The sequence below is a fragment of the Psammomys obesus genome, unplaced genomic scaffold, assembly GCF_907164565.1.
Source record: "Psammomys obesus unplaced genomic scaffold, mPsaObe1.curated_primary_1811, whole genome shotgun sequence".
NCBI lineage: Eukaryota > Metazoa > Chordata > Mammalia > Rodentia > Muridae > Psammomys > Psammomys obesus.
Genome location: NW_026590859.1, coordinates 8,211,472 through 8,222,625, shown reverse-complemented (window position 1 = coordinate 8,222,625; position 11,154 = coordinate 8,211,472).

The following is an 11,154-nucleotide window of genomic DNA, read 5'->3' as shown; positions in this document are numbered from 1 at the left end:
GTGTGTGTGTGTGTGTGTGTGTGTGTGTGTGTGTGTGTGTGTGTGTGAATTCAGAGACAGAATGGACCTGGGACCTTTCTCTGGAAGAAAACCGAGGCATGGGCAGACTTCTGCTGAAGGCTCCACTATAAGCAAGGACCACCGTAAGCATGGAGAGTACTGTGATAATGGGCCTAGAAGGTGGGACCAAAGATTGACCCAAATATTATTACACTCCAGCTTTACAGTCCATCCATGGGGCTTACCATATTAGGTTAAGGACTTGCTTTGAACTTAGAATTTGTCCCTGTTTGTCTTTCCCTTTCTCCCCTTTGGAATGGGAACATTAGTCCTATGCTTGCTGTCACCACCCTATTTCCAAGTCACATGATTTGTTTCATGTCACAGGCTCAGAGCTGAAGATAAATGATGTCTTAGATGAATTGTGCCTCTTGTATTATTCATGTCTAATTGAGGTGATAAATGAATGGGAATCTGGAATCAAAATTAGGGTTGAAATGAGTTAAAGCTGTTGTGGTGGAATGGATGCTTTTTGTGCATAAAAAAAAACATTTGAGTTTTAGTAGCCCATTTAGTAGGCCAAAGCACTTAGTCTTAGGAGGGATTCAAAGAATGTGTGTCTGTATTCTACACGAATTCATGAGTGGGCTTGGGATATAACTCTAATGTGATAGGGTTAGAGGTTTGGAATAGAAAGGATGTAATGTAACAAAAAAAGACCCCAGAGAGCCTTTTCCTTGTCTTTCCATCAAGTTTAGATATGAGAAGACCCTATGAACCACCAAGTAGACCCCTGTCAGGCAACAGATCTTCACAATAAACTACCTAGTTCCCAGTATTTTGTTAAAGCAGGACAAGGATCTGTCCAAAGTTGGAATCTAGGCAAACTGGTGGTCATAGAAGTACATGGCCTGATTGGCTCATCTCTCTGGAGAGTTGGTAGTGCCATGAAAACCACACTGTTTGGACCAGTAGCTGAAGGATGTACTAGGTGTCTGGGGACCAGCCAAAGCCTGGGGCCACCTCTGTAGAGTGACCGGGTGGAGCCCTTCAGCTCCCAGTCTATGGAGAGACTGGGACGAGAGGTTGGATTCTTTGTTTATTTGTTCTTTTTCATTATTTCTTGTGGACAACTGTGGAGTGTGTAAGCGGTGCTGTGGAGAGGCACATGGGTGAAAGTTTCTGTGCATTGGTAACTAGGACCTTTCTAAAGGCAGAACTAACTCAGATTCTGTTTCCTATGCCCAGATTGATCAGCACCAGAGATGTGGTTAGTGAGAAGAGCAAGCTCAAGAGTTCCCACTTAGAGGCCACACTGCTCTTGGGAGAAACGACAGGAAGGGTAGCAATGGTGAGAAAAAGTCTTTGAAATAGTATGAGGACCCAAATTGAGATATCACATCCAAAATCTTTCTTTCAAAACCAAGGTCCAGTTTCATTCCAGGAAACATCAGTGAGTTAAACAGGAGTGATGTGTTGGCAGACTTTCAGGGAGTGATGGGAAGTGAGATTAAATTTGCTAAATCTCAATATCAACTGTCTAAATCGTTTAATTCTGGGCACCAGCTATGCACCAGAACATTAACCATTATGTGTTCTCAGATGAGATTTCAAAGCATGTCAACTGTTTAACTAAGAATATAATCTCATTTCTAAGAAAAAATTTTATAAAGCTCTTAGCATTTTTAAACATGATAACTGACAGATTTTAAAATGACAAAGCCTAATATATTGATACTTAATCTATTTTAGTAATCTGTCTTTATTATGATATTAACTGTAGTTTTCACTGTCACTGACCAAACTGGCACCTTCCTTCCAGTAAGACATGAGTTCATTTATGACATGGACTTAGGTTTCTTCTTTCTCTGATCATCATGTGTGACTACAAGATTTAACATTTGTTTTAATGGTGTGGTATATGTTTTATTGTGTAACTTGTTGCTATTTTACTACAATATCTTAAACTATACATTTCAGTTCCTTATGATATAGTTAATGAAACCTAAAGAAGAAACTTGGTTGTAATAAGATTAGTATTTCAGAAAATCCAAAGGTAATTGTAGGACCACAAGTTGTACACACACACATGCATACGCACACTCATACATACAGACATATCTGTGTGAATCTACACTAAAGAAAGTAACTAGAAGACTTCCAGCTCTCTCCTAAACACTGTTTTCATCCTTTTGATTTTTAAATTCTTCCTACTTTAGAAGAATAACGTTTACTTCTGCTTTGAATTTCTACTAACCAAGGCTGGCATAAGAGGTCTAAAAAAAGCTTAAATCTTAACTAATTTTGTTTTTATTTTCCCTAAAACATGTGGAATATGTTTGCTCTATGTTTTAAAGGGTTGTCTTGTTAATCATCTTAAATGATCCCTTCAGCTGCATCAGAAGGGTTCAGATATGGTGCCACATTAGACATCATTCTAATAAGATGCTGGAGAGGCCTGGGGGTGGGGCTTTTCTTAACAGGTGCCAGCCACCTCAGCATTTACTTCTGTCACACAAGTTTCAGACCTTTCTCACGTTCTCCAGAAGCAGATGCCCAGGGCTGGCTTCTCACCTTCTCCAGGACCTAACAGTTACTGGGTGATGAGAGCTATGATTCTCCTCTTTTCCCACAATACTTATATAAATCACCCCAATTCTTGTTAGAATTTAGTGGGCAGAATAGCTTCTGCCCTTGCTCCTTTGTTCTGAAAACATGCAAGCCTCCCTTGGGGTTTAGTCCTTCTGCCCATTGCTAAAGCCAAAAGTCCTTACCCTGCTTCAGCTTACTTCCACAGTTGGTACCCCAAGTCCTCTGTACCAGGTGCTTTTATATTTTGGAGGCTTTCTGCTCATAAAGGTTTTATAGCTCAGTTTCAACTCTAGCATCGCACCCCATTCCCAGTTGGTTTAAATTTGAAACAGTTTTGATTGCTGGGTATTTAGCAGTTTTAAGAAAACGCTTCATCTTCTAATGGAAACTTCCCAGAAACTGTCAGAAAACCGAGTCAGGGTCCCCTGTGTTTTCTCAGTCACCCCAATGAATGACTCTGACTTAGTTGTGTTATGTACAGATTTTTTTTCTTTTTAAATACCTTTTACTTACCACTGACAGTTTCACATATGAATCCAATGTGCCCTGCTCCTATCCAACTCCCAGTGGCTTTCCACTTCCATCAGACATCCACATGTACTCCTCCATGTGAACCTACTGAATCTAGTCAGGGCTACCTACCGCAACGGTGAGTGCGTGAACTGACTTCAGCTACGGCTATGTGCACAAGAGCAAGCCAGTAAGAACAGTGGACATTTCAGAGTGTTCCTCCCATCCTCTGCTCTCACATTCCTTCCCCATTCTCTTCCTTGGTGTTTCCTTAGCCTTGGTGGGTGGGGTTGGTGATGCAGATGTTCAATTTAGGGCTAAGCATCCAACAGCAATCTATTCCAGCACTATTGACTGGTATGCTAGCATTCACTGCAGCCAACCACAAAAAAAAAAAAAAAAAAAAGTCTCTCTGGCCAAAGTCGAGGGAAATACTAAGCTATAGCTATAAACATATATTTAGCAGGAAGTTTGACATCATGTCTGGTTTCCCACCTAGGGCCTATGATCTTACTAGCCACAGACTCTTGATAAAAAAATTACAGTACCATACATAGATTCCTTCCTATGAAGCAGGCCTCAGATCCAAAATTAAATTGGTTGGTTCCCTCTGGCCCAACATAGCCTTCATGCCAGCGTTGCATGAGTGAATAAATCTTGTTGGGGAGGTCAATGTCGTATTAGTCAGGGATGGCTGAAGGGGTAGCATGGATGACTTCTCTCACCCAGTGGCCTCTATAGCACTTTCTGGCTCTATGGAAAGCTAGCCAGCACATAGGAAGTTTTCAAGTCAGGTATAACTTGATTTCTCCATGTCTTGCAACCAACGTATGTTGTGACTTTATCAATAAGGTCTTACCATCTATGGTGGGTAGCCAATAACACCAGCAATAGCACATGTTGCTTTGGATATCTGTACCTTGCAACCCATCCTTGACTAATAGAGAAGTACCCACCGCCGGCAATGAGATTTTCATTTAAGAACCCAGAGTGAATAGAATTTTATGTAAGAAGTGGGAAATAGTAAGAGCTGGAGAGGACAGGAACTCCACAAGGAGAACAACAGAACAAGAAAATTTGAACACAGGGAACTTCCCAGAGACTCATACTCCAACCAAGGACTATCCGTGGAGATAACCTAGAACCCTGACAATGCAGCCACTTCTGATGAGAACTGATAGACTAAGATCAGAAAGAAGGAGAGGAGGACCTCCCGTATCAGTGGACTTGGGGAGGGGCATGCATGCAGAAAGGGGGGGGAGGGTGGGACCGGGAGGAGAGGAGGGAGGAGCTTATGGGGGGATACAAAATGAACAAAGTGTAATTAATAAAAGTTAAAATGAAAAAAAATAAGACCTCATCAAATGGCAAAAAAAAAAAAAAAAAAAAAAAGAAGAACCCAGGTCTTCTGATGAAAGCCTTGTCCACCAATGTAGTATACATATTCAAACCTTTTTAAAGATAAACCATGTTTTTTAAATTAACATGCCAAGTAGTGGGTTTCCATAAGTGTTTTTCATACAGCCTTAGCTTTGGTTATCTACCCCCACTGTCTCCTCTACCCATACTCCCCACCTCAGTCCTCACCTCACATTTAATCATCAGTAGTTTCCCAATCTGCCTTTACATCATGAGTGTTTTACCCTCCCCTTCCCCCTTAAAGCCCATCATGCCACCCCCAACCCCGGGTGCTGCCTTATAGGCTCTTTCTTGCTCCATGACCTCTATGGTCATTCCAACCTTATTTTAAAGGTGAGATAACGTATATTTCTCTTTTCAATTGTGGTTCTTGGGGAAAGTTATGGAATATTTAGGAACTGGAGTCTCACTGGAGGAAACATCACTGGAGGCAGGATTTGAGAGTCTATATCCTCTCCTACTTCCAGGTAGCTGTTAGTACTTCCTATATGTCACTAAAGCGTGGTCTCTTGGTTTCCTGTTTTGGCTGCCTGCTGCCATACTTCCCCTGACATTTTGGAGTCTCTTTCTTATACCTTAAACACAAATTAATGACTTTTCTTCCGTAAGTCGCCTTGCTCATACATTGCCACAACAGAAAACAAAGGAGGACACAGTGCAACCCGTTTCTCATAACACCTCCATTCATGACGTCTCTGAGTATACAGTGCATGACTCATGTAGCCTGTCCCTTTCCCCTTGATCCAGTGAGCTGCTGAGATACTTGTTCATTCTCTCACCCGCAGGAACAGATGTTTCCTTTCTGGGTTTAGTCTTATCTGTCTGGTTATCGTTATTTGTCTTCTGGAGCTTTATTTTCTTCCTTTCTGTCCTTTCTAGCGCCAAGGAATCAGACTCACAGAAAATTGGCAAAGCCTTTTCCCTTGTTCAGAAAGGCTTTTCCCGGGTTCCAAAAGGCCAGGCCTTCCTATGTCTGAGTACAAGGATTTATGAAGAGCTGACCAGTGTACACAAAAATGAGCATCTGCATCTTTCTCCTGCTTGATGCCTGCCTGAGCCTGTTCCCTTATAAAGACTTCCTCCTGGGGCTAACCAACCCCCTCCCTGTGCTGTATGCAATCAATGCATGGGGGTTCCTGGCTGTAGCCATCGGTGGTGTAGCTCTGTTAGAGCGCGCACAGTCCACCTGTCCCCAGGTTTTCTGTGACCATATGTCTTCCATTTCTTTACTGTCGATCCTTCCTTCATCCTGTCCTCTCACATTTCCAGACTCACAGAGTGCAGGATGAAGGACTCTCTCCTACCACCCTCCAGTGTCTTTATATGTCTTATTCCCTCCTTTCTACACACTAATATTCCCCACGGGTGAACACATAGCTTGAAAATGATACACATCATTGATACTCATACAGTCGTTCCATAAAGACTTACTGAGCATGAAATTAAAGCTGCACCCTGATCCGTGAGGCGTGCATATATCCAGGTCCCCAATCCCTATCTGAATTGAATTTAAAGTCTAATGGAAGTTTCAGTCAAATTAACAAAAGGTATCTTTAACCGGAGGAACACTGTATTCAAGTAAGGGTTAAGAAAGAGTTCCAGGAGGAGGTGGTGCCTGCCAGAAGCTTGAAAGAGGAAATAACATGATCAAGAGAAAACGTGGAGTGGAGACTGTTCTGGGTAGAGTTTATAGCAGACTCAAGGGCCTAAGAAAACCACAGCATGTGTGTTGGACCCAGAAAGGTCAGTGTGAAGGTGAGGGCAGCGTGAGGGGTGAAATGATGATTGGGTATTTCTACAACTGGCTCCTACTGCTCACATCTTTTTTAGTATCTGAAATGTTCTTTGTTTTTCACATTTTCTCACTTTGAGTATTTTTCCTGGATCACTTGGCCTGTCTGGCAAGCATGGTTTGCAAACATCTTACTGTGTGACACTACAGAGCACAAACCTGAAGCTGACTTTTAGTGAGAGGTGGCCATTGCTCTCTTTCATTAGAAAAATGTCATAAACCTCAGATGCATTTATTTTCTGTGTCAAACTCCTTGCTGTGATGAGCAAAACCTCAGCTATGGTCCCTAGAGGCAGGGCTGGGTGTTTCTGGCCAGAATGTATGAGAGCAAGGGATTAAAGTAGACACAAGAACTGAATCAAAATTAAGAGTCATATGAGGGTTCAACCTTAAAGGGTAAGACAGGAATATCTAGGAATAAAACACTTAAATATGAGACCCATGAGTCTTAAACTAGAACAGGGGATTTGGATAAAAGAATGGGGGTGGTTTCTGGATCCACTCCATGCTATGCTGAAGTTGCCCTAGGGACATGTTTTATAGGGCACAGATGGTCTTAGCTGGGAGTGAGGGAAGAGCTGTTAAGGGTTAAGCTAGTTATTGAAGAGGTTTCAGTCTTTTGTGGGTAAGAGAAAAAATATTCCAATGCAGTCAGAGAAGCTCCACATCCAAGGCATGTGCCAAGTGGAAGGAAGCTTTAGGGCTTTAATGAAGGCTTCATAGAAATGGTGTTTGGAAGATGCTGGGAGATGAATGGTGGGATAAAGGTCTATCTTATGAACATCAAGTAACATAGATGAGAGTAAATGAATAAAGAACTTCATATTAGATCAAAGAGGAATAGCATCTTGGGATATTGCTCGGTAGGCAGAGTCCTTGAGGACCATGCACAAAAGCCCCGGGAACTTTGAACACCAATACCACGTGAACTAGCCATGGTTGCTTGCACACACTTATAATCCAAGCACTCAGGATGCAAAGGGAAAAGAGTCAGAAGGCCAAGGTCATTTTCTGAATGCATAGTGAGTTTGAGGTCAGTTTGGGCTGTAAGACATTCTGCCTCACACTCAAACAGGGGAGTGTAATAGATAGCTATCATGTAGAAATGTAACCCGTATGATGCATAGAAAGAGCACATTAAGACCTTGTAAACTTGTAACCATCCTGCCACACATAGAGGTAAGACTGGGGACATTGACCGGCATATTCAGGGTACATGTAGATCATGGGATAATATATAGATTTACACTAGCAGGCTATAGAGTGTGGAACCCAGAAATGGTTGTCTTGGGTTGGCTGGTTGTGTTAACAGGGTCTCTGAAATATCAAAGATGGGTCAGATTTCTGGCCAACGGTAAAGATCCAGCTTTATGGTGCTTGTTAGAACTAGATGAAATGCTACAGTTGGGCTCTGTAGAGTATGCTGACTTTCAGACCAATGATAGAGTCTTAGTGGTAGAAGTAGCAGAGAAATAAGAAACTGAATGAATCCCTGGCATAATGATGGAGATTTAACACATAAAATTTCCAGAGGTCACTGAGAAGGACTAGTTTTGGTGGCTGTGTATATGTTGAGGGCAAATCCATTGTAATAAAAATATTCAAAAGTTCATGGCCAAAGGTTCCTTGAACAAGTTTTGGTCCAGACCCAGATTAGCAGGGATCAATGGATCCCAGCTAATGTCCTGCTATATTAGCCCCTACCCAAACTCTGCTAGGCTACTCACCACTCAGTTCTAATAGTCTGTGTACAGTGGTGCCCATACCCAAATTATTAATTTACATCCAAGAGTGCCTAATAGCCTCCAGGTATGACAAGGTGAACCCCTGTATAGTTTTTGTGGCAAAAAGAAAAATGTAAGGGAAATAGGAAAATGAAAGGACCTAGGGGTGTGAAAGATTCAAGGACTGCACATTCAGGGTTATGAATACTGTTCTCTGACTCAAGCAGTAAGGTTGTGATTCCAGGCTGGCACCTGTTTGCAAAGTCACAAGACAAACTGCTTCCCTTAGGCTGAGTCCTCAGTGCTCTTACTGTGAAGTGATGATCCTTTTTCCCGGATGTATCACTTACTAGCTTTATGCCACCAAGGATAACTTCAGGCCCTGATTTTTTTTTTTTGCTGAATCATAAATAATACAGACAGAATCCATTTCCAAGTTTGGTAGGATTGACTGACTCTTGAAATTACTACTTTAAGGTGTGTCTACAATAAAAATGTCACAACCACAAACAACTTATGGAAGAAATAGCTTATTTGGGCTTATTGTTCCTAAAGAACAGTCCATAATGGTGGAGGAGGCATGACTTCAGATGCATGGGACAGAAAATGAGAGATCACATTTTTATCCACACTCATGAAAGAGAAAGTGAACTACAAGTGGGATGAGATATTAAACTCAAATCCTCACCCCAGTGAAATGCTTCCTCCAGCAAAGCTTCACCTCCTAAAGTCTCCATAGCTTCAAAAACAGTGCCACCAACTGGAAACATTGAGCTCAAATATGTGAGCCTGTAGGAGACATTTTTTATTCACACCACCACAGGGTTTTGTAAGCCAGTGACACCCAGAGAAGGATTGGAATGGAGTCATGTAGAGAGAAGCTAATGCATATTATCCCTGGTCTGTCTGAGTAGATCAATTCAGAGCTCTTTCTGTACATTTCTGAAGTGGCTCCTTTGTTTTTGCGTAAGCATCCACTTTCTGAGTTGACTGGTTGGGAGTGAGATTCTGGGCATTATTACAGGAGCAAAGCCAATTCTGTGTACTCATCTCCAGTGAGCGGCCTGGATATCCCAAAGAAACCCTTCCCTCATCCAGCAGATTCAGTGCCCTCTGTTATCACTGGGAAGAAGAGCATGCCTGGTAACAGTCCTTACTGGATCTAAGATTCTAGTAGCTACTATGAGCTGAGAGAACAGAGATTGTGTAATAGCAAGAGCCTGGGTGTGACAGGAAACACTTTTTAGAAAGGAAAGTGGGCTTCTACTAGTTTGGATTCAAATTGAATTCATTCAATCTTATGGCGTCTCCAGGATAATTTAGTCACCTGAATGTATGTTTCTTTTATATATTTTAAATAAAGTAGCATCCTAATGTGACTTAGAAGATGGATACTGAAGAAATTTTATCATAGTTATATTCTAACACTAGTCTCTTTTAAAATACACAACCAGTAGTTTAAATATTCAGAACTATACTATCTTATCCCAAACAACTGTGGAAAGCCTTTTCTTATCAGAATAATAAGAAAAAATTATCTGAGGAGCTCTACAAAATTTACAGTCTCTTCCATTTAGTTTAACAATTTACAAAAAAATTACATTCTTTTCCATTTAGTTTAACCTTTATGAAGTGCTTATTCTATGTGTCAGCTATTGTATGAGGCTCCTCACCCAACATAAAACAAATGAAATAAATAAAACATAGCAAAGATTATGACTTTTATCTTAAAGAAATTCTCTGCTCATTCCAATGTGCAGCCAGGTTAAAAGTCAAGGTTCATAGATCCTAGAAATAATATCTAGGAGAACTCAGGAGATCGACAAAGTAGGTATCCCAACTTCATCCATCCATCCATTCATCCATCCATCCATCAGTTTGTCCATCCATCCATCCATACATCTGTGTCCATCCATCAATCTATCCATCAGTCTATCCATCCATCCATCTATCCATTCATCCATACATCTTTCCATCCATCCATACATCTGTCCATCTATCATCAAACAAGTAATTTATTCAGTTTATTGTTTAGTGGAGTAACAGAGCTAAATCAAATAAAAGATAAAATTATAATGAAAAGTATCTTTTTTTCGCATTTTCAGAACACAAGCAATGCCAATGATTTGATCTAATTTGATTTTCTCAGTAGCACTGGGTGACATGAATGAAAACGAGAGGGGCTGTTTTTCAGGAAACTGATAGAGAGGTCGTTCTGAGTGTGAGGGAGTTCTGCTACCGAGATTTCACTCTGCAGATTCGGCTCTTTTCCAGTAGCTCTTCTTATTCTTGGGAGAAGTCAAGAAATGCAAAATTCCTTGGACTTAAGTCAAAAAAAAACAAAAACAAAAACCAGGAGAGACATCTGGAAAAAAGGAATGATGCAAGGCTGTATACTTGGGTGGAGGTCAAAGGAAAGGCAGGGGATTCAGTGGCCAAAAAGCAAGCAAAAGGGGTTGCTGGGCCGTGCTACCATGACTCCGCAATAACAGTGAGACTTGGGAAAATCAGCAGGTCATGTTGAAAACAACACACTCTGAGAAATGATGACAGATCCACTGATTTGCAACTTGGATGGAGATTGCGAACAGGAACAAAGGAGGCTGCTGCAAGGAAACGCTGTGCAGAAAGGAACTTTGTGAAACGCTCGCTCAGGCCCGGCCTATCTGAGGGCATGCTCTGCCTTAAGAGGAAACAAAAAGATCTGTGCGTGCACTTTGCACAAATCATTTAAACTTTGTGTTTATGAGTAAAGAGGTACTTTTGCTCAATAGGGTATAGTTTAGCTTTGTTTTATAAAGCTTGTTTGTGTCATAAAGTAATCAGGCTCCTTAAAAGAAAAAAATTGAGGCTGCAGAGTCATGCTCCATCATTCATCCAGGCAGAACCCAAATTAAAATCAGAAACATATGTTAGGGGGAGGAGCCATTACCACGCATTTAACTGTTCCCTCTTGTGGATTTCTATGGAGAGGAATGCAATATTAAAATTGATACAAGCATACATCTCAGGAAAACATAATTGCCGATAGTAAAATATAATTATTTTCTCTAAGTTTTTCCTGCAGCTATTTTAACAAGATGATAATGGAAGCTAGGAACCCCCTTCTTTTCTGTG